A 25,438-nucleotide genomic window follows, 5' to 3' on the forward strand; every position below is an offset into this window, starting at 1 on the left:
TGTTATTATCAGAATGAATTTATTTCCTCACATCCATTAAGGACCTAAGGCTCCTGCAAGGTCTTAGCAGAATAGTTTGGGCTCGAGATCCTGATTGCTCAAGCCTTTAGTTCTTCCCTCTTTCATCTGACTGTAATGAGACTCACCATTATTCCTGCACTTTTACAAGACTTTGGGGGGCTCAAGCAGTATTTGTTCTGTTAGCTTGCCCTGATGTGGCTGGGAAAAGGCTTTGTGTGCTGAGCAGGGCAATAAATGCACTCTGTGGAAAGAGGGAAGCAGGAGAGCAAGGGCTGTAACAGATGAGTAGGAGCAGTGTGTGGGATTGGCAGTTCTTAATTCCCCTCCTGTGGAGACTGGGCTGCCTGATACTGGGGGGAAAAATCAATTAAATGCTTAAGACTGATAAAATTCTCATTAGCAGCATCTCAAAACCCTGAGTCAACCAGGGTAGCAGGGCTTGAAGATAGGGAAAGGTGAAGAAAAGAGAAAGGGAAATTCCTCTGGGAAGGCAGCAGTTCCTGGGAGTATCCTGGTTATTGGTCTGTACCAATTGATTTCTATTTCTTCCTCTTCTTATTGATCCCTGTAAAATCATGGAGGACTCAGGAGATTTTAGGATGAGTCCAAGTTTCTCTTGCACTTCTCTGTTCTTCAGTTCAGGTAATTGCCTTCCACAGGAAAGGACTTTGAACCAGAAAATTACTTTTGTTTTTTTTTTTCACTTCAGCAATTGCACATAAGGATATAAAAGCTGATTGACAAGACCCAGGTGTTTTATGCTGTGTCTTAGGTAACTTTAACAAAAAAATAAAAGGTTTTTAAGGTCTCTGACACATGAAAAAAGCATCAGTTTTGCCTCTGCATCTCCCAAGTGCTTGGTGTTTCTGCCAGATTTCTGCTTTTGTCTCTGTAGGATGATGCCCAGCCCAGAAAAGGGATTTGTGGCCATATTTCACAGTGTGCTGCCACCCTGATTAATCATCACCATTTTCCCAGCTGCTCCTCCTGGTGGGAATGAGAGGAGAGAAAAAGGGAGTGCAATGGGTGGACAAAATTATTGAGAAACTGCACCTTCCTCCACCTACCTAAGGAAGAAAAACTAATCTGAATGAAAGCTGTTTGTGTTTTCTACACAAAAGCCACTGGCACTATCAGGCACATGGAAAATAAAACCAAGTACCTGGCACAAGCTTCTGGGGAGACTTAAGACCAGAACAAAGCTCTAATCAGCTATTAATAGTTCACATAACTATTCTTCTAACTTCGATGCTTTCAAAATGGGTAAGAAAAAGCTTCTTACCATCAAAGGCAGTGAAATAATATGTATTTAATATGCAAATAGGCCTCTGTCTCCTGTTACTCTGGTGTTCTATTTCTTAAAAAATGTGCATGTGCAAGCAATATAGGTCACAGTATAAATGGGAGTAAAATTTGCTCTTCTTGTAATATTCATTGCTATGAAGACAAATTAATAAAATTATAATTTAAATAATAATTTAAATAATCTCTCTTTTAACAGGAAAAATGTGAGATTAAAACCATATTTTTCTTCTCTCTGCCTTCTTCCCACAAGTCCCATAGTAAATGTCAGAATATGCTGCACTATAGAAGTTTTCCTTTAATGTTTCACACTGATTCTCAGGAAGGATATTTTGGGAAGCAATCCTCCTTGATTAATCTAGGAGAGAGATATTTTTTTAAAATATTGACCAGAACGTGACCTTTAAATGAAGGCAGCTGTGCCAGCCTGGGAGGGAAGCTGTTGTGGCTTGCCAGGTGGCAAAGCTGATGATTTTTTTTTTTGGTGGTTGCTTATTTTAGAGGGGGTGCTGTAGGGATATTTTATTTATTTTCTGTCTGTGGCCACTTGAGCCCCCTCCCCTTTGATTTGGTGTTGATTTTTTCCTTCCCTCTGCCTTCAAAAATCATCTCTGAACCCTGGGTTATTTCCTGGTAGGGAGCTGTACAAGTGGGAGGAACGACTCGGGCCAAAATAAATATGGATTATAGCATTACTACCAAGATGTTCTGTCAGGATTAAACACTTTGCTGGAATTGCTCTGAGTTTTCCAGCAATATAAGCGAGATCAAAATCTACATCTGAAACTGCTGAGAGATTTTTTTCCCTAATGTGATGAAAACTGTCAAGTGCAAAGGAGTTTCTGTCGATTCATAGTGCGACTTCAATGCTGGCTATACAGAATCAAAACTTGTTTTCCTCAGCTATCAAAATGTTTCCTCATTTTTTGATCTTCTGACAGTAAAATAAATCTTATCTTCTTCACTAACAAGAAAGAGAAAAAGTCTGTCACAAAGACTGGCAATGCTTTTATGGTTCCTTCAGTGCTGTGCCAGAGAGAAGCTTCAGAGATGTGAGAGAAGAAAATAGAAATTGTGTGGCTCAAAGCTCTCAGGAGTTTGGAGCTTCCACAGTTAACAGCATTACAAATGCTATTTTATTACTGCCTAGAGAGTTCTTGTTTTCTAAATAAAGAAATTAAGTGGTTATTAATGGAGTTTATTTCAAGTAGTAACAATTTTCTGCGATCTTTTTCCTCTGTCACATTATGTAGCATTTAATGGTGTTTGGTTGCAATGTTTTATGCATTTCAGGCTCCTTAACATTTCAAACAACAGAAATTATGCGGAAATAAGAAAAATGGTTTTCACAAGAAAGGTTTTATGTACTAAATATGCTGGTAAAAAAGATTAAAGCTCTATAAAATATCAGATTTCATACCATGAGTGAAAAATTAATTAGAAATCCTTCTTTATGAGTTAATATTATTTACCTAAAAATGATACCCCTTCAATCACTGGCTGAAAGCAAAACATTAACTGTTCTATACAAGTAGATCAATGATTTCTCATAAGAAATGGAAATTATTTTAATGGCAAATACATTATTTTCATTTTTATTCCATGGCACAGCTTTATGAGGTATATTTTTTAAAATGTTGTTCATGGGCAAATTTATTTTCTGAAGAGTTACTGACTGAAATAATTTTTAGCTCTCAACATACACTTTTACTTTGATGCCTGAAGCACACCTTGCAGGCAGTGCAGCATGGTGTCCTGCCTGCTCTGTCAGTGCTGGTGATAAATATCAAGATTTTCAGAGGGGTCTTCCCTGCTTTTAATCACATATGAAGGGAATTCCCCATGCTTGAGTGCTGTTTTCTGGCCTAATAATACAGCCAGAATATATACATATTCTATACATACATATGCATAGATATTCCTTGTTCAATTTGTACAGCACTGTGCTGGAGGATTTTCCCCATCTGATTTGAATACAGTGTGAGAACTTAGAACACCTTTTCTTGTCTCAGCACATGTTCCAGTCAAGATGGCCACAACACCCAGAGTGTCACCACACAATTCCAGAAGGCTTCAGCCCATCCAGAATAACACCACAGCACTTCAGAAGGCTGCAAGCTCTGCCCTTCTTGTTCTTCAGCCCAACCTTTTATCTCCTCCTGTTGATGCAGTGCTCCTGTGTGCCCTCTGTTCCCTTTAGGATTGGTTACAGCACCCCTGGGCACTCCATGGCTCCTTACCTTCAAACCTGCTTTTCACAGCTGCACCCATTGGGGATGAGGCTGGGCCACTGCCCCACTCCCAATCACCACAAACTGTGTGCCTACAATTCCCCCCCACACACACCTTTTTTATTTCTTCTTTTAAATAAATTATATGCCTGCTATTTCTCTGCAGGGCCCTTGCAGAAGCAATGGTACACATGGTGCAAGTATCTCTTTTGCAGCTTCCACTAACTGTGGGATGTGTCTGTGTACTGACCCTGATTCACTCTAAACTCACACATCATTAAAATATTTATGCTCACATTTGTAGAACATTGACAATATCAATAGCAATACAGGAGAATAAGCCAAAGGCCAAACACCAGGATATCAACAAAATCAACAGCTATACAATCCCACCAACAGCTATACAACTGTAACAATATCCATAATTGTACAGCTATATAATTCCAAGTTATAATCCTCTCACAACTGTTAATAAGTGAACAGTGAGATCAGTATAGGATGGATAAAATGCAAGCACAACCCTTTGTCTGCATAAAATGCAAATACATTTACAAAACTATATATAATGTGGGTAATATGCAAAGACAACCACCCAGTAATAAATCAAGAGCAAATTCCAGGACAGAACATTGGCTAAACTGCAACATTCCAGGACAGAACATTGGCTAAGCTGCAAACAAAGCACAGCAAAATGGGAAACACCAGGAAAAGCTGAGCCACTGGGTTGGTTGAGGGCTCTGTCATTTCCACAGCTGGGCTCCCTCATGCCATTTCCACTTACCCAAACAAGGATGATTATTCACACAGGAGAAGGAATCACTCCATCCAGGCACTGTGCTCGGATTTCTCCCTCTGGGAAACCTGCCCATAGCAGGGCTGGCACTCAGAGACAGCAGGGTCCCCCGAGTTCCACTGGCTGGGTGACTGCTCTGAATATTGTTCTTTTCCACAGTGCTCCTGTCCAGGGAGCAGTTCCTTCCCAGGGTGCACCGTGGGTGTTTCAACGTCCCCTCCACACTGCACTCTGATGTTGGGAGTGCTTGGGTCTCTCAAATATCCCAGTTTACAACAGAATTCCATACAGGCACCCAATGCAGAGTACAGCTCGGTCTGTTCAACCCCTTTCAGCTCAATATTGTTTCTGCCCATATCTTCTTCTGATGCTGTACAGGCCACCAGGCAAACTGGGGGGCTTGTGCACTGCACCTTAAGAGAGATGATAGTTGGAGATCCTTTCAAGATAGAGAAATTTGAGCTTTTGTATTCCACAGTGTCCCCTTGTTGACATTCTTGCAAGGGGAAGACAAGAAGCTCTGCACTGCAAATAGCTGGAGGTGTGCCACATCTCCCAGCTTGTCCTTTGCATTTTGGCAGCTCTCTCCAGATCCCATAGTCTTTCCTTAACTTTCTAAACAGCAGTACTTGCATCAGTCTAAAAATCTTATGACTTTGCCCATGTTAAAACACTACCAAGGGCCTAGCCAGTAGTGTTAACACCTTATCTTTTCCACAAATCTTTCCATGTGGATAAAACACTCTGTTCTTCACTTGATAAGTTATTTCCCATTATGTCCACAGAGGCTCACCTGTACCCCAGGTGTCAAAATCAGTCTGGTCCTAACCCGGCAGCATCTCCCCACTGCTCTCAGTGCAGTGCTGGCCTCTGGCTGTGCCTCACCCTCCAGCCCAATCCCAAATCCCATCAGGGCTCTGGCTGTGCCTCACCCTCCAGCCCAATCCCAAATCCCATCAGGGCTCTGGCTGTGCCTCACCCTCCAGCCCAATCCCAAATCCCATCAGGGCTCTGGCTGTGCCTCACCCTCCAGCCCAATCCTGAGTCACATCAGGGCCACCAATGCCACAGCACATTGTGCAGTTGAGACAGCCAGGATATGCAGAGTATCACCACACAATTCCAGAAAACTTTAGGCATTCCCCAAACACAGTGACACCTCCCCTCATCAGAGGGCTTCAGGCATCTGCCCACACAGAGGAACACCGTGGCACTTCAGAAGGCTGTGAGCACCTGCTCTTGTCCTTCAGCCCAGCCTTGTATGCCCTCCTGTTGATGCCCTGCCCCTGTGGGATTGCTCAGCACCCCTGGGCACTCCATGGCTCATTGCTGGCAGTGCTGCTCACCTGCTTTTCACAGCTGCACCCACTGGGCATGAGGCTCAGCCCCACTCCCAGTCACCACAAATTGTGTGCCTACAGTTCTTACTCATCACTTCAGCTGATCCTTGACTCATTTCAAGGAGCTGTTTTCTGCTGAAGCTTTAGGATTTGCTTCCCTTTTTGACAAACTTCCCTTATTGTATAGTTCTTTTAAAAATCTTCTTGTATCTCTTCCATTGCTTGTTGTAGTAGTTCAGATGCTTTTTATACTTCCATAAAATTAGGCACAGTCTCATCAAAAGGCTGAAAGGGAAGGTAGGTTTCTGTTAATGAAGTGGTGATTCCTCTATTGTCAATGACAAAGAGTCATTGTTTTCTTTTAAATATCTTACTCATAAGTTTTCCTACTTTAACTTAAGAGAAACAATATTTTCAGGAAATAGAAGCCCTGTTAATCAAAGAGAACCAGGAGTAGACAAGTTTAGAGTTTACAAATTTCTAAATACCTGCTTCTATCTGGCTACTAATGAATATTAATAACTTGCTATTGTTAATTCTCAAATTATTCTAATTGACAAATGTAATTTTAACCCTTGAATTTTAACACCAAAATTTAGAATAGGTTCCTACATCACTTTTTGATTATAAGAGCATTTTATTTTTTTCCTTCAGAATTCACTGATACAGTAATTGTGTGTTTATTTTTCTCATAAGGTCTCGACAACTGTTTTGACTGTATTCCAAGTAATTACCTAAATTTTTAATTGTTTTGCAATTTCCAGAGGTTAGAGACAGCATGACTGCTTAAAATTCCCAGTGTCAAAATCAATTGCTTGGGGTGAAGGAGAGAATATCATGAATTTTCTTCTGCCAGCTGAGCACTTCCTATGTCACCTCCCTGTTTTGTCAGTGCCAGTGCATAGAAGAAAATACAGAATTAGAGACTCCAAGGAGCAAAAGTTCTGTGGTAAAAGGAGCAGCTCCTCTGGTCTTGCTGGAAATCAAAATGCATCAAGGTCTTTTAGCTGCCACAACATCACCATTAACCCTTTTGGGAAAAAAACCCTCCCTGGCTGCCCTACCTGGGCTTTATTTACTTTGTACCAAGGGCCAGAATGGTTTAATGAGCTTCAGGTGGGCTGAGGGAGTTGTCTCACTGTGCAAGAAGTGTTCAACTACCCTGGGCTGATGGCAAAACAGTTTCTTCCTCTTCTTCCTCCTCTTCTTCTTCTTCCTCTTCTTCTTCTTCCTCCTCTTCCTCTCCTCTTTCTCCTCCTTCTTCTTTCTTCTTCTTCTTCTTCTCCTCCTTCTTCTTCTTCCTTCACTGCAAATCCAAAGAAAAATGGCTGCATTCAAAGAAATTACAGATCAGCCCTAAAGCTCTGTTTTTAAAGTTTAAATAAAGCCATGTGTTCTACGGATGGTTTTTTGGTTTTGTTTGTTGCAGTATGTGCATCAAATATCTAAATATTTGTCTGAGTGTGGGCCTACAGCTTTTTGCAGTTTCTCTCACTCTTCCTCGTGTATTTCATATTTGAAATTTTTTTGTGGTCAATGTTTACGATGTTTTATCATGTGTTCCTAATTACTATTTAAATTCTGAATTGGAGGGGAATGGCAGCAAGATATAAAGAGAATTTATTATTTGTCGTGGGGGATTGTATGTTGTGGTAGACCAAATAATTTTTCAGTCCCTTTAAATATGAGTCCCACCAACTGAACAGGATGACTCTCTCATACCCTGACACATTTATTTCTTTAGTAGCATGCATTCTGGGGAGATTTTTGAGATATTTTTTGCAAGTTGAAGGGTAGAACTGTGACTCACATGGTGTGATTTCCCTTGATTATTTTAGATATGATATCCTGGGACTGGATGAGAAAATGTTACCTATTTATCTATTGCCGGCTTGCTCTTCTTGGAATTATTTATGCTTTTTAAAGCAGCTTCAGGAACTCTCCTATCTAAATCTGGAATAACATTTGCTTTTCAGAGGATCAGTGCTCTTTATTTAGGAAGTTGGTGATATATTATAACAGATATTTGCAAAATTTTAATGAACAAACTGAAGTTGCTCAGTGCTGGCTTGTTTATCCCTGTTTTTAGTTTTTTACTGCCAAGTTTTGTAAGAAATTTCCACTCAGTGTCTTCCAGCTGAAATTTAAAGCAAAGTATATTTGGGCTGTCTCCTTTATGCTTCCTACTGAATTTCACTGAGTTACCTTGGACCTTCCTACTGGAAGTGGTGGGATTTTTATTCTCTATTTTAGTAGGCAGGGTATTCAAAGGATTAGATTTTTTAGACATGATTTCTTACCTCTTCAGAGCTTTTGTATAAAACTAGGCTGCCTAGTTTTGTGAGGTCCTGTGTATTTATCCATCCACCTATGTGAAATATTGTGATTTAAGTGTATTTATAATAGTCTTTCCCATATAAAGAGATTGCATCAATTTTAGCACTTTATATTTTAAGCTAAAAACATTTTCTCGATATACATTCAAAACTACAGTAAAAACTCTCAAGTTATCAACTAAAATAGACAAACAATCCCCCTGCCATTCAGATCATTTGTTCAGATCTGATCTGGAGGGAATTTAGCCCAGACCTCGTGTCTGACTCCTCACAGCTGCATTTCCTAAGGAAGTCAAACTTTTTATTAGTTACCAAGCACAGATCAGCTTCTGCCACTCAAGGTTAATTCTCATGCTGATGTCCTCTCTGGATAAGGTGTTTTGTTTTTTTTTTTTTTTTGCTGCACTAGCAAGCTGAATCTGTGTATTATCAGCAGCTGAATAAATGAGGCATGAAAGGGAATGCTGAATATCTTCAAATCAAACTAATGCATAAAATCACGAGTGAAACACGGTATCTTAAAATTTGTCATTTTCTTTGTAATAAACATGGTTTAACTTTATCTCTCGATTTCTCATGCCAGTGTTTGAAATACTGCACTATAGCATCTGAAATTGCTATACATTGCTTTTGTAATCTTCATATATTATCAATGGCTCATGAAACTCAGTAAGAGAAAACAGAAAAAGCAATCAGGCCCTGGATGGCTATAGATGTATCCATGAAGAAAAGATTACTAGCCACGTCTGTAAAATCAAATGATTTTTTTCCTTCCCCCCTGACAGTTCCAGCAACCTTTCCACTAAATTTAAAGGGATGCAGACAGGGTCCTTCAGTGTCTGCTCATTTATCTCTACTATGAATAGCTTAAAACCAGAACAGGTAACATAGATAATCCTGAGAAATAATCTTCAGGAAAAAGAAGAAGAAAGCCTCAACAGGAGGACTTTCTCCCACTTTTTCCATATATTTCGCAAATATTATGAAATAAAAACCCTGCTAGTGGCTGCAAATGTAGAGATTTGGGCACAGCTGTCTTTGTACACCTTACTAAATATTTTCAAATATTTTTTCTGCCATTATAAGGATGTATCTGCTTTCCTGCAGCTCATGGAAATGGAGGCATTGGTGGGGAGGAGAGAATATCATCCCCTATTTATTATTAACTTAGAACTTCTTACCCCTGTTTGATTCAAGTAATCTATTCCTCTGTCTTGAGTCAGGCAGTTAAAGCTGTGAATAATTCACAAATAATTTAGGTTGATTTGGCTAATTCCCAGGCAGAAGTAAAGACTGTTAGAGTAACACTTTCAGCTGAAAGGGTAGGAGATTGTTTACATTCTATTTCACATAGAAATAATGCTTAATGGCCTGTGCAGGATGTGTTATGCTGAATCTTTATTTCAGTATAATATGAAGACTGGAGAGGAAAGCCATGCAAGCCCTATTGAGGGATTCATGTGGGAATTACTGCTAGTGGCAATCAGCCAGGGACAGCACATGTGTGCAGTGACTGGAGAGGGAGATGTAAGAGGAAGGAGAAATAAGGTACTTGTTTCATTTTGGTGTGGAAAGCTGTGTATGAACCCTGGGTGGCTGCTGTGGAAGAGTTAAATACAGAGTGAAATAATCTTTCCTATTGCACTGGGAGAGGCAGCTTCTTTCCTCTTGGGGCCTAGAAGTAGCATGTGCTATAAAATGCGATGTTAGTCATGGTGAAGAAAAGAAAACAAAAATCTCAGTGCATCCATTCCTCAACTTTCTGGGCAGACAGCTTTGTACTGAGTGTGTGAAGGAGGCTGGGAAAGCCTGGGTTTCACTGGTATTGTTGTGGGTCTTCAGGGCAGTCAGGACTTGGTGAAGTGAAGGAGAGATCTTGACTCCATTTCGGAAGGCTGGTTTATTATATTAGGATATATATTACATTTAAAAAACCTACACTCTAACTATACCACAAAAAACAAAGAAAAAGATTTATTAAAAAACGAGACAAGAATAAAAAAAGAATAAATAACAAAGTTCTGTGACTCCCAGAGAGTCCAAAAGCTGCTGCCTCCTCTATCAGCCACTAAGTAAAAACATCTCACATTGACCATTTGAGGAAGCACCTGCTGCATTCCACAATAACAAATAACAAATTATTTACACTTGAAGCTGAGACCCTCTCAGCTTCTCAAGAGAAGATAATCCTAGCAAAGGGATTTTCACAAAATATCCCAACCACACACTGGGGCAGTGTGAATGCCATGCTGACAGCTCTCTTGTGCCAGAGAGCTCCAGCTCAGAGGTTTGCACTCATCCCATTCAGTAGGGTGTTCTGGAGAGAGCAAAGGTTGGTCAGGTCCCAAACTAGAGAGGAAAATTCCCCCATCCTTGCCAGACAGCTCAGCTCTGAAGGTGTCGCTGTCCTGCTCTGCCCAAATGGAACTTGCCCAGGTGATCAGACAGACACTTTAGGGTAAAGCTTGTGCAGAATTCACCTCTGAGAATATAAATGGCACAGGCTTGTGTCGGTGAGGGTTACCCAGCCATGAGTTACTTTTAAACTCTAGTTACACTTGAAAATAAAGCACCAATTACTGAAAATATTTTCAATTGTTTCTACCCGTCAAAGCCCAGCCATCAAACCAAACAAAACCCAACAACTTAGACTTTATTTTTTGTTTCACTTTGTTTCCTAAGCTTCATGTCAGGTTCTGTCTATAGCTGGTGCTCTGCAATACACTTAATTTTGTATATGGTGTACTTATTTCAGATGCTGTTCTGTATGCTCACTGACTCATTACTTATGTAAGAATAACATAATGCTCCAGGGGAAAATATTTAGCTGATGATTTGCACCGAATTTTGCTCTGATACTTTTTGTTTGTTTGTTTGTGGTTTATTTTATTCAACAACAACAAAAAAAAGGGCAAAATCATCAATTTCTGGCTCATTAGTTTAGTAGCCATTTAGGGTAACCACTACAGGTTCTGTAAATGTATTCAAAACACATAGGAAATGTGTGAAATTCCATGTACATACACTGATAATTAACTCTTCAATACTGACTTGGACTTTGTTACACTTTTCAGGACCATTTTGTATGAGTGAGGCTTTCCTTTTGTAAAAAAAGAGTTATTAAATATTAGGATTTTTTTGTTTTTAGTTTGTTTTGATTTTAGGTTTCTCTCTAAAAAGGTTTTGCAGCCTCAGAAGGGAGGACATCAGCCTTTAAAGAATGTTTCAAGCCCATGCAATAGTGAAAGTGTCTTCCCTCTCTTTTCAAGTACTGAGACCCTTTATTTACCTCATGGCAGTATATTGAAGAACACTTTAAGTGCAGAATCCTCAAATTTGTGCTGTTAAAAAGTGTTCAAAAAGGTTGTGCTGTTGTCAAACAGAAACATATAATGAACAATTATTCGTTGCAAATTATTTAGCCAAATATTTCTTAATTCTCAAAAATATTTTGTATTATCAGGGCAGAAGCAATGTGTTATTGTAAAAATATTGTTTAAAATAGATGTGTGCTCTGACAATAAAAATGCATAATAAGCACACCTGGTCCTTGGCTTGTTCATGGGCCCTTAGCTCAGGAGAAAGTATTGCAATAGTTGAAGTAATTCAGAAATAATAAGGGCTTCTGGTAATATACTATAGTGTCTTTTGTGAGGAAGATATGTTGATTCCTTCCCATTCCAAGAGAACTTCAATCTGACTTCCTAAATCTTGTAGAAAACTGAGATGAAGCAGCTTCTCCCTATTTTGCAGGAGCTGAAGAAGAAAGTGGTAAATAAAGAAAAAACAGCTAAATAAGAAATAAATAATAATATAAATAAAAGAAATTTTAAAAGTAAAATAAATTATAAACGGTCGAAGAAATAAAAATAAATAAATAAATAAATAAATAAAATATTTATGTAACAAATAAATTAAAATTGATAAATAAAACCAAAGGAAGACACCTTTGTCCAGCCACTTTGGTCTCTCTCTGGGAGCGAGGAGGGAAACATGAATTTCTCCGTTGTTCTGACATCTTTTCTAAGCACAGCAGGTGATGTGTCCTACAGGCATAAAGAATGAGAACAAATAAACCCAAGTTGCTCAGATTCACGGAGGAATAAAACCAGGCTTGTTGGATTTTTTAATTAGAAAATATTTTCCAAGCTTATTAAACCAAAAGAACAATTAAAGGAATTAAGTGCTCAGCTAATTTCTAGCATCTCAGATAATGATCTTGCTTTATACCTTGGTCCCAGTGAGTCTTGGACAGCACACACTATATCAACATATGGAGGAGAGATTTAAAAAATGACTTTTCAATGTTCAGAAAGTTACTGTCATGCTGCATCAGGAAAAGCTGCCATCCTATGTGAGTCTTTGGCTTTTTCATTCCTTGCTCTGAGCCTCCCTCCAAGTTGCTTTCAGGTGGATTTTGTATCCCTTGAATTTGCAGAGTGTCAAAAAATGAAGTGAAATGAAACTCCTGTTGTCCAGGAAACGCAATCCAGTTGACATCTTAACTGCTCTGCAGTAGAGAGAAACAACAGAGAAAGGCATTGGCACAAAGGAATTAATGGAGATATATTTTCAATCATACAAAAAAAAATTCACCCAGAGAAATGAACTTATTGTCAGCTAGAATCCAAATGAGTTTTAAATTGATCACTTATTTATGGAAATTTCTAATTACTTTTTTCATAACTTGTTACATTTATCAGAAACAATTTCTTTTTCCAGACTGAATCCGTACACAATAATTATTGCTATGGTTCTTATATATCTCCTTCTGACAAAAGATTATTTTTCCAGTGTAGGGTGGCAGAGCCAACTAGAATAATTTAGTGTATCATATTGTGCAGTAACTACACTGCAAAATGGAGAAGCTGAGGTGCTCTTGCCAGTTCATACTCATTTTGCCAAAGAGAGGCTTTTCACTTTTAATTTGCTAGAATCACAGTACAATTAAGGTGGGAAAAGACCTTTAAGATCTTTGAGTCCAACCAATAATCCAGCACTTCCGAGTCCACCATTGACCTTTGTCCCTAAGTGCCACCCCTGCACATTTTTTAAACACCCCCAGGGATGGTGACTCCACCACTTCCAAGCGCTTGACAATTCCTTTCAGGAAGAAATTTTAGGACAGGAAGAAATTTCAGGAAGAAATTTTAGAACAGTTTAGGTTGGTTGTTTCTCCAGCCTTTGCAGATACTGTGGAAGTTCTTGAAACTGACTTGTCCAAGTTCAAAGCTACTTAAAATAAATTAAAATCTGTTTATTGCTGACCTCAAGTGTTATAAAGCAGTGAGTTCTTGGTTCCAGACAGAGAAAAAACAAAGTAAAGGAGGAAGAGGAGAAAAAAAAAACCCAAACATGTGAGCACTTCCTTCAGGTGTGTGAACAGTGACGCACAACTGATATTTTATTGAACTGGACCCTGTTTTCTGGGGCATGGCCAAGCTGCCTTTGTGAGCAGACACTGGATGGTTTCTGCACAGCACCACATCACCTCGGGTAGCAGTTGGAGCATCCAGGTGTAGTTGAAGTTTGATTCCACATTGGGTGCAGTGTCCTGGTTGTCTCTCAAGGCAGTGGGGTAATGACTTTGTAAACCAGCATCTCTCCCACCTGAGTTTCTGACTTCTCTCTAAATTTCACATTTTGGTGTTGCCTCCAGTTGTGTTGTCATCAGTGCACCCTGTGAAAATATGCAGTGGGTCTTTGATTTCACAGCAATGCTTGCCCTGCTCATTGCCTCACGTTGTCAGCTGCTGTGTTTGGGTGACTCTCTGCACACCCTGCTCCTTCAATGGCTTCAGCTGGAGCTCACAGCCCTGGCAGCTCTTGCCTCCCCTTGTTTCTAAAGCTCTGCTTTTCCACTCAAAGGACATTCAGACATGTGTTGTGTAGACACCAACATAACTATTTCACCATCACAGAACATATGTTTGTGGAACATATAGCATTTGCCTCGTGTTACTCATTGTTCAACACATGCCAGAGATGTTTCATTTTTTTGTGCCCTAGCTTATGTCAGATATTTAAAAAGACGTATTTTTTTTTAATATCTCCACATGCTCAATGTTTCCTTTCCTGAAGTTAACACTAAATTAATTGATTAACCAGCAGAAGTTGTCTTCTGTGCTTTTCTTTTAGATGAAGAGTGCAATTGTGGCATCCTAACATATTTAATAAAAACCACTAACAACATCCTCAGTGAGTAAATAGGCTGCAGAGATGTGAAATCACACGTGATAGTTGCCAAGGGATTTATGAGAGAATATAAAGTAGATTTCTTTATCTATTTTGTAACATTTTTAGGCCTGTGTTTTTTGGTTGGTATTTTTTCAGCTAGTGGTGTACTTTGCCATGAGAAGGACCTTTTTCTTCTCCCAAAGCCTTATTTAAAAGAAGTTTTCTTAAGCATATAACATAAAACCTACTCCTGTTCTGAATTATAATGAAGAATCTTATTAATGCTGTTTACATTGAAATATTTGCAAATAATATCTCACATTAGTTGGCATGACAATGTGCTTCCTGGCACTGCACACAGATGCCTTCAGCACTGATAATCAGTCCTGCTGAGGCACTTCAAAGAAAATACATCAGCAAAGAAAGCACCAGCTTTATCAGCGCCTGAAATTGCATGCACTGTGCTAAGCAAACATTGTAAATTATAAACTAATTTTATCTTCAGGAAAAGGAAGCTTTTATTCAAAACTGGAAAAAGTTAATAATAGTTAAAACCCCTGTGAATTCATCAATGCCAGAGTCATGTGCACAGTCACTGCACTGAAGGAAATACTTGCTGTGTGGTTTTCAGGGCAGCCAGGACAAGGGCGAGAGACAAAGAAATTTTGACTCCATGTTTCAGAAAGTTAGTTTATTGTATTATTATATATTATATTTAAAATGCCACACCAAAACTATACTAAAAGAACAAAGAGAAAAATATATTAGAAAGCGAAACAGGAATAAAAAAGAATGAATGACAAAAACTTGTGACTCCCAGAAAGTCTGAATCAGCTGCATCCTCGATTGGTTATTAAGTAAAAACATTCAACAAGGACCAATCAAGGAAGCACCTGTTGCATTCCACACTAACAGATAATAATTGTTTACATCTTGAAGCTGAGACCCCCTCAGCTTCTCAAGAGAAGAAAATCCTGACAAAAGGATTTTCATGAAACATCAAAGCTACACTTGCTGTTACATTCACGTGAACAGGCATTTTCATTGGAAAAAAGTATTAGCATTTGTTAGTGCCATTTTCCAGGGAATGTTATTAAATGGCACCTGGTTCAAAACCAGAGCTGGGTTAAGGAATTAAAGCCCAAGCTGCAGGAGTGTGCAGTTCTGGTGTGTATAACACTCCCACAAGGTAATCAGCATCTCCTGATGCTTCATAAAATATAATCACCAGCCTTGATGTGGAAGAAAATGAATTTTATCTACAGATACACACAGAGTATTTGGATATTGAGGGAGTTATGTTGGGCAGGTGGTGGGAGTGAAGGGAAGTGTGTTCAGCAGTTTTAGTGTTTTGAGGTCTGAAAGGGAGGAATTGTGATGAAATTGTCTTTAAGGTTGTTAAGACAAAGTAAAAGATTATGTGTTCCACGCTTTTGGAGAACTTTGCAGCAGGCACACAGTACATCTATAGAAACTGTTTGAGAAAATTGTTTTTTTTCTTCTAATTGTTTCTTCTTAGGTGTTTCTTGAAATATAATAAAGGAGAATTGCATGTGTTGTAACTATTTTAAAATCCCTGTTATTCCCAATTTCCTGCAGTTTTCTCAGAGACTTAATTAGACTGTTCTTTCTTGGGCCATGTGTGATAGTCTAATTATCTTACACTAAGAAGTATAAAGTTTTCTGTAAATATGGAAGGGTAAAAGGAGTGTTGAAGCTGAGGGAAAGAACATGAAATAATCATGCATTTTTATTAAGATGCAACAGCAATTTACTAACTTTGCCAAAAGCATGAATTCTTGCTGGAGTGCTCAAGATTTTTCAAGCTCTGAAAATATACTGTTCTTGTTTTAAAGCTAATGGAAAGTGCTCTGCAGTAATGCAGCCCTCCATTCCAATAATTTTACATATTTTATTTTATTTTATTTTATTTTATTTTATTTTATTTTATTTTATTTTATTTTATTCCAAAGAGTATCATGGAATCCAAGCGGCAAAGTATGAGTAAAGCTAACTGAAAAACAAGCTGACTTTGTAAAAGGGAAAACAGAGTTAAAAATAGATTTTTACTGCTCTAGGAGGCATTGTTCGATTTGGGAGGCCCATTAGAGTTTGGGAAAGCCACAAATGATCTGTTTATGGCAATGCATAACTTGCACTGTTTGCAAATGAGTGGTCATTTGCTGGGGTAACCCAGCCAGGCACAGGGAAATTGGAAGCTGGAAATAATGAGGATCATGATGAATCATTCTGGGCAAGCAGCTCACAGTGTAATCCAGGAGAAAACTCAGACTTTTAAAGCTCTGTTCACCACAGGGAGACTTTAATTGGCTTTGCTTGACAGATATAAAAATGTATTGGATGTTTCTGTATTTATTTTTAAATCATTTCAGAACTAGTTCCATACACTTTCTTTTTTTATTCCTTTCAATTTAACAGAATTAAAATAACCTGAGCAGTGTGGAAATAGTAACTGGAGTTCAATCTGGAAAAAGAAAAGCTGTGTTTTGAAAGCTTTATATGTCAAACATGGCCATGGTGAGATCAGTCACTGTGTTTTTGTGCCAGGCCGTGGTCATTTGCCAGGCAGCTCTGGGGTGTTTGTCTGGTGGGTTTTTTTGTTTGTTTTGATTTAATTGAACAGCTAATGCAGTTTGGGACATGGAAAGGTGGAAATAAAGCCCGAACTAGCTGTGCATATATTACTGTCCTGAAATTGTTGTTGTACCTTCAGTGGGACACATAAAATGTGGTTTTATAGGCACACATATTTACTACAGAGATGACATCTTATGACTGTGTAGCCTCTCTTGCACTCCTTTCAGTGCTGCATGAGAATGGAGCAGGTAGGCACTGGTAAATCTGCATGTGCAGGCAAATTCCATGAACACGTCAAAGAGAGAATCAGTTCAATGGCCAATAGAAACCAAAACAAATTATGCTAAGGGCTGGTGCTCTGCTTTAATCCTGTTTCTGGGGCAAAAAGAAGGAGAAGTGGGGTGCAAGGCAGTCTTGAGAAAGCATCTTCATGTTGACTTGCAGATAAAGAATTGCCTGAAGAACTGAAAGACAAACAATTTTAAAGGACAGATTTCAAGGCAATTGTAATCCTTACCACAATAAATGCTTATTTGGCACATTCATAGGTATTGCCAAGGTGGTTGCTATCTTTTGTTTTGGCAATTTTTAGAAACTTTATACTCTGGAGTTAAATTACTCTCTCCTTGGAAGACAAAGTGAATGTTTTGTTCTAAAAGCAGTCACAGCCTAATGCATTAAATGAATGATAGAAAGAAAAGAACTGAAACAGGAAAAGGGATACCCACCCAAGGTCGTATTGATTTGCTTTTGTTTACTCATTCTATAAATTTCAGGCTTAGCTTAAAGAAAGGTTGGAAATAGGTCTGCATGGTGAACACAAAAATCAGGAAGCTGAAGTGTAAATTGATGCCTATCTAGACTCTGTGTTTGTGTGACTGCAGCCCTGCCACTATTGCTTTGCTCTGAACTTAAAAAATAAAAAAAAAATCTGTCTGTTCCCCCTAAGACTGCAGTGCAACAGGGCACCCATTTCCTAGAGATACAGATTTCCTATACATATAGATTGGATCCTATATCTATAGACATAGATGACATAGATTTGCTATACATGCAGATTTCCTATACATTACATCTGAATAAAAAGAGACATCTTGATTTATTTTTTTTTTCATTTTGTCTGACTGCTTTTCCTTTAATTGAGAATTTAAGGTGTTGTCTGGATCTTCACATAATTCCCAATACATTGTGTATGCTAAAGATTCATCTTTTCATTGCAATCCCAAGAAGCCTCGGGTTTTTTTCCTTGTAAAAATTTGTATGAAGCAACAGCAGTTCTTTATGCTTCAAAAGCTGTAATTACCAATTCAGCCCTCCACTATTTCAGCAAGAGAAATGTCAGAGTTTTGCTTTTCACTGGTGCCAGCTGCTTACCTAAGTTCAGTCAGCCTTCTGTTGGATAAAAATTAAATAGACATGTTGGTAATGAGTCACACAGTGTGTTCATCACCTTGAGCAGGGGCAGTGAGATTGCCAATGAGATTTTGATTTGACAGAGGACTCCTGTATAACACAGAATCCTTGTTGAAAACAGCACATAGTACAGAGTTGTTTCATTTGCATTAAGACACCAGCGACTGAGGCCATTCTGGTCCTGTGATCAACACTGCTGAAGGAAAAAGAAAATAAGGGAAAACTGTCATCCACTTTTCTTTAAAATCAATGACTTTCACCTCCTTAAGTTATCCATTGCTTATACTTACAAGCATGACTATGTGAACCAAATGATCCTTAGACTTCAGAAGGGTAAAACCTAGTAATAATGTTGTCTTAAGGAATAACTGGACAGATATCCATCTACACTATCCCAGACAAGCAAAATTCTGCACGCAGCCTCGTGAATTAGGACAATGTTTATTCCCACAGCCTGTGACTGTGCAAGATTTTAACACTTTAGAAGAAACAAAACCAGTCTTATTAGAAAACAGCTGTAATAGAACTAAATTTGTATACCTTTGAATGAATAGTTGTTGGAAAGGCTTTTACCCAGAGGCTGTGCTGTGTCTCAATTCCCTTCTCCTTCCGCAGAGTAATTCCTTCTGTATTAAAAAAAACCCGAAAGCAAACAAACAGAGAGAGAGAATAAGCTGATAAATATACTTCTGATCCTCATGTTGTGCCACAGCAAACATCACTATTCTGTTTTTATCACTGCCATCTGTGTACATTGTTGGATGTAGGGCACGAAGTGATGATGTCAGATATTCACAGAGTCACTTGCCTTTAGGCAGTGCAGTGTCCTGTAATGATGTGCACAGGGCCAAGGAGGGAATTCAATCCACTTGTGTCAGTGTCTCTAGGAGTGCTTGTCAAAGGGATGATCCCTTTTCCCAACGGCTGGGGGTTTCTGTGCCCAATCTCCCACAGAATTCTGTGTACGGGAAAGCAAAAATACTGAACTCATTCCTTGTACCTGTTTCCCAAAGGTCACCTGAGCATTCCTGTCTGAGAGTTCCCTTGCTATTACACAAATGTAGAAAATGGATGATTTCTCCGGAGCTTTTCTCATGAACTGTATGCCCTTTGTGCTGCTGAGGGATGTTTAGTATCAGGCCCTTCTAGAGAGCATAAATCAAACATTATACATGATAAATGTTCACCACCTCATTGATAAGTTGGTAGCACATGTTCAGGTGCACTGCCATGAGGGCCAGGGCACAGCAGCCAATAAAGTCAAAATATAGCCAAAATAGCAGCCAATTTTCACTGTAGATTAAATCAATCTCCCCCTTCAAGTAATGAATGCCTTTGCAAGTTAACCAAAAGTTGAGCTCCACTAGAAACAGGAAGTACAGAGGCAGAGACATTCAAAGTTTTGAAATACAGACTCCCTTATGTTTTATCACCAAAATAAGCAGCTCTTACATTGTTAAAACAAATTGCTTATGTGGCAGCTATTTTGAACCTCACAGTTTGTGATTTAGCAAGCTCGGTCTAAAAAAAAAACAAAACTCCATAGGTATGCTGAGGTCCTTTGCTGACTGAATTCTTTTTAAACAAGATCAGGAAAATTCTACCCTCCTTGTGAAAAGTGTGGATTGTTGGAAAGCAGCTCTTTGAAGCATCCAAAGTGCTCTAACTTTCATTTGATTTGTGAGCTATGACGTGGATAAGATGGGGCATTTTCTCTTCTCCCATGTGAAATACTCTATAGTAACTTTGCTGTGCTGGTGGTTCCTTGCATGCTTTTATCAAGTGATTGACCTTCTTTAATATGTAAGAAAGATTAGAAGTATTTTCTTCTGATAGCTCTTACAGGAAGAGAAGCTCATCTGAGCAGTGTGGCATGCATGAGAAAAAAAATATTTTCCATATTAAAAAGCTATATCATCTTAATATTTTATTTTAATTAGGAAAAATACATTCAAGCCTAATATTCCTCATGTATTTAATAATCTTGCCAGTCCTGGATGGCATTGTCTTTCTCTGGCTTCCCATCAAATTCCAGAATATTAAGGTGTAACTGTGTTGGAAATATTGTAGGTTAGTTTGTAACTTGCATCACAAAAGATTCTCTCCACAGCATTGTCAATAAATTATGTCACCCATCTCAGTGCACGTTCTACTTTACATCTTTCATGCAACTTGTTTCTAAAAATGGCATCCCAAGCTCTTACTTATTTACAAGACCATCTGGATGGTCGATGTGTAAAAGAACTTTGAAATTTGTAAGCATGAAATAATTAAAGAACAAGTTCTGCTTTACTGTGTGCCTGCTTCTTGCTTTTCCTTATATCATACTTTACAGGAACCATAGATAATACAGTGAATTTCACAGGTAAATCTGGTTTTAATTAAAAAAACAAAAACAAAAACAAAAAACCCACCAACTTTGAATTATGGTAAATAGGGAATGAAACCTAGATGTTCATGAGAGACAAAATATTACAAAATGTTGGTCCCTTGTGTGCTTCCATGGCTCATCCCATGCTGTTACTGTCTCATGTCTATGTTTTGTGCTTTATAGATGCAAAATTCCTTTAATTGATGGGAATTCTAAAAATGTTGATGGACTGGAAGAAGCAGAGGGAGGAGGAAACAGGAAATGAATAAATAAGGGATGCATTCACGCTGGGTGATTTGAGTAGTAGGGACTGATAACTTTAGGGTATTGAATGTTCTGGAGAGAAGACTTCAGTAGTGCTTGGATAAGGAGAGTGGAAGTAGAATAGAAATAATGAAAGCTGCAGAAGAAAATGAGATTAGAACAAAGAACCAAAGAAAAAAGAGAAGTGCATTAGGGACGTGTTGGCTGCAAAGACAGAGAAATTATTTTGCTGGGGTGAAAAAATGAACACATTAAAGAAAATATATTTGAGAGGTGGAATGTCATTAGGAATCCTCTACCCTCCTTTCTAGTCTAGACAGGAAATACCTGTGACAACTTCCAGCCAGAATGTAGCACTATTGGCGGGGTTATTTCATGAGGAAGTTGACAACCTACTGCTTTTATTGCAGGAGATAAAATGCATCTTTAATGTATCTGGTGGAGTGCTGCCTGGAGCAGCCTTGTTGATGATCTACGTGCATATAGATATGACATGATGCAATTAAACCTCTGTTATTCATAGTCTTTAAAAGAGAAGATTAGGCACAGGCTTCTCCTTTCCTGTTGTTTGTTCAATGTCAAACTAGCTCTCCTGTCCATATGCAGTATGATACTGCCTGTAATTAAATAAGCATGCACTGTATTCCCACCAAATTGCTGTCTACTGGGGTGCTTTGCAGCTAAATCAGGGCTGGGAACATGCCTTGGATTTCAATCAGGAGTAGGGAAGAAAGCTGTCATCTGTGGGACAGCAACACAATTGAAGAAGTTGGAAGTGCAGTAAATGAGGCAAGGATTTAAAAGATTAAATGTGGCCTAGTGGTAAAATGTGGTGGGCTGGATTTTGTCCAGTGATGGCTAAGACTAGCTAGTGACAGGATGCCAAGCCTGGCCTTTTATGCTAAATGTAGATGCTGAGACTTTCAGAGCCAGGCTACACAACAATTTGGATTCAAAACAAAGAATTCTAAATTCATTCAAATTTCTTCTTTATTGCCTTGATCACTATGCAGTACCAAACCCACAGTTTTCACAGTTAGCCACTCTGTGGCCTTCCTTTCCTGCATATTTACTTTGTGGCTCTTCAGATCCATTCTGGACTTGCAGTTTTAGTTGCAAGTGTACTGAGACAATTATAGTTGTATTTGCAAATGGAAGAACAGGTATACATCAAACTTGTTTGTCTTGATAAAATTAGGTCTTATTGCAATGTGATCAGGTGTTTCCAATTCACAGTTTATATTTTAGTCTTTCTTAATGCATTTGTCTTAGTGCATCCATCTGTCAAATACAGATACTTGCTGAAGCAAGTATCTAAGTCCAAAACCCTCAAAGAAACCAATTATTCTTTCTTGAATGCTTTGTTTGGGTGGTGTAAGGTCAAAAAAGTGCAAGGTCACAAATGAAACTAAACCCCAAAAATACCAGGTGCAGAATCATGATCCATTCCGTGGGGTGACAGGATAATTGAGGTTGGAAGGGTCCTCTGCTCTACTGCTAAAATGCTGAACTGTTTCTTCATGGCCATTCTGAAACTCTTTCACTTTCACTCTTGCCTGGTTGCCACCCCACCCTACTGCTGTGAAGAGGCTCACATTGGGATTGGGGCTCCCTTCTCTGTTGTTGTATGTTGAGGTTCATTCCAAAGGTAGAAGAATTGGCCCAATTTGCGGGCACAGAACTATGAAAAGCAAATTTTGCCAGGGCTCTGCCACTCTAAGAGGTGTGGGGAGAACCTGGAGCAACATCTTGCAATCTTTTTAATTGTACTCATTGTAGTCTCAATTACTTGCTTTCTGCCAAGAGGAATAACTGCATTTTACTTCAAGGGGATGAAAAAGAATCCTAGCACTTGAGTAGAGAGAGCTGTGCATCCTAAATCTAAAATGAGAGCAGCAGGTATTATTTTCTGATGATCCTGTGACCTGCTCCTCATTCATTCCCATGTGTGCTGCCCGAGTTCTTGTATTGTTAATTTTAGTTCTTAGACAGGAGCTTGCCCAGCTGCATTATGCAGAAGAAAAAGGGTCTTTTTTTCTGCTTGAAGGTGAATCATCATAAGAACTCCAACAACCTGATTATCTTTTAAAAATATTTCTGCTAAGGTGTTTTTTTTTGGATCATCATGTTATTGACAAAATTTCTGAAATAGCCAAAGTTGATGAAACGTGGCAATAGTTAGACTGCTGCAGGAAGCAGTGAAGAGCAATAGCTATTTCTCCTAAAAAAATAAAAAATTAATGAGAATGTCAGTTAATTGTATATACATCCGATGGTTTTTAAACCTTACCCCGTGAGTGCTCCCAATGACAAGTGTGTTCAGTAAAACAATAATCTTGTTCATGTGAGGAGGGGGAGACTCCCTCGTTCCTCAGCTTAGAGCTTGATCTTTCCAGTCAGATCAATTTGCTGCACAGATTTTCAATAATGCAGAAGGGCTTTTGCAGAATTAACTTCGTCTGCAGAAATTTTTCTTATTGAGAAAAAGAAAATATTTTTTCTTACTGAAAAAGAAAAAATATATTTTCTTATTGTGTTTTGTTGATTGGTTGGTTGGTTGGCCGTTGCTTATAAATATGTATCTGAGTGAAGGAGACTTTTTCCTTTTGTTCTTCTCCTTGTTTTCCCTCCCTACTGTTCCCTGTGGTTGCTTGAGGTTTTCTGAGGACAGAGGATCTCCTGAGGTGAGGAGAAGAGCCCTTTCACTTGAAGATGTATTGCATCTGCACTCAAAATCTTAAATAAGTTGACACATGGAAAAAACCAGCAACTGGAATGAGAAGAATCATTTAATGGCTTGAAGACTTTATAATGAGAATTGTCAATAAAAAAGAAAGGGGGAGAAAGTGTTACACTGCCAGTAATTCATAGATTGAGGCCCAGGGGGAAAATAATGTCTTTATACGGGATAGAGTTTATTTTGAGTTTCGTTTTGGGAGTTTTGGCTTTACTTGGGCTTAAATTTGCCTGAGTGTCACAAGCTTTTTGTTTCTCTGCTGGTTTTAAGTTTTCTCTCACTGCCATGAACATCATCAGTGTGTCACTTCAACAGCAAAAAACTGGGTTTATGCTGTCCTTGACAATTGGTTTGTCCACCATTTCCCATTTTTATGTACCATTTCTGGCCCCCTCTCCCCCTGCATTCAGCCGGGCAGTGCTGCAGCACAGCCCTGTGCTCCTGGGAAATCCCTCTCTCTAAAGCAGGAACAGGCACAGCAGGTGATGATGTGGGAAAGGAAGCTCACTGGAAAAAAAATACCTGAGGGATTTTGTGGAAGTTTATCAAAGGTTTCTCTATGACTTCTAATTTTACTGGCACTGAGCAGGGGAGGATTGGTTTGTCAAAATTGGATTTCTGCTCTGTCTAATGAGAATTTGGATGCAAATATTAAAGCAGCTCTAGGCTTGATTCTCACAAATACCAACAGCCCACACAGGCCTGTTCTGGAAGAAACTTGCTGGGTTTTTTTTTGTTTTGTTTTGTTTTCAACTCATTTTCTACTCAATTTCAACTCATTTCTGATCTAGTATTTTGATATTTTGATAGCTCACATATTTTTTATTCTCTCTTCTTGTCACTTATCCTAAAAACTGAGCTTCAGTTTAGAATGTGTGTTAATACAATGGGTTGGAAAATCTTGTTTTATAAAAGTCTGGTGGAACAAATAATTTACTGCTGCTTGGATTTTCTGAAGAGATTTTTATTTAAAACCAAAACCTGATGTGGAATCAAGCGAGCTGGTGCTAAAGGAACAGCAGCATACATGATTTGCTTTTTCAATTTTTCAATTTCTAAGTTTACAGACTGTGTTGCTACTGAATATCATAAAAGGCCAGATTAAAACACAAATAAATCAAAAGTTAATACACTGATAAATAGGGAGAAATTGTACTCTTATTAATAAATATTAATTTTAACCAAAAATACACCAATAAAGTAATTAAGATATTAGTTTGTATTTATCAGCTGGATGGATAAAATGTTTGTTGCACAAGGATAATTTCCAGAAAATATTTTAAAAACTCAAAAATCAACTAAGCAGCATATAATTTTGAGAAACCTTGTATTTTATTGCCAGAATGTCTGCTATTCAGAAGAATTATTTCTATTTTCCTGCAGATAGCAACAATTCTCTATTATGATCAGAATTTTTTTTTCTGAGATGATGCTTTCCAAACATTCTGTTCTTTAATTTATTCTGCTCCAGCTGAAGCCACATTTATGTGGCAGATGCATTGTTGGAGCTAGGCACATACTCTGCAGTTTTATGCTTAATTTTTACCACTGTGAAGCAAAAATCACCTGTGCAGAGCACAGTCCCCATTTTTACTTTCTTCTGGTCTGACTGAACTGATGGTCAGAACTTTTCCCTTCTCTCTGCTGTTTATTGGTGAGAACAAGATATAATTTGTTTTTTATAGGGTTTATATTGTGAGCTAAATAGTGAGACACGAAGTACAAATTTATACTGGAAAGCAGTTTTGGTTATTTTCTTGTATTTCTTTTTCTGATTTCCTTGTCACTATTCTTTACCCCTCCTCTCTTTGTCTCTGGTAGGTAGTAGGATGCTTGTTGAATGTAGCATAAAACC

This window comes from Motacilla alba, chromosome 5 (genome assembly GCF_015832195.1).
Source record: "Motacilla alba alba isolate MOTALB_02 chromosome 5, Motacilla_alba_V1.0_pri, whole genome shotgun sequence".
Lineage (NCBI taxonomy): Eukaryota > Metazoa > Chordata > Aves > Passeriformes > Motacillidae > Motacilla > Motacilla alba.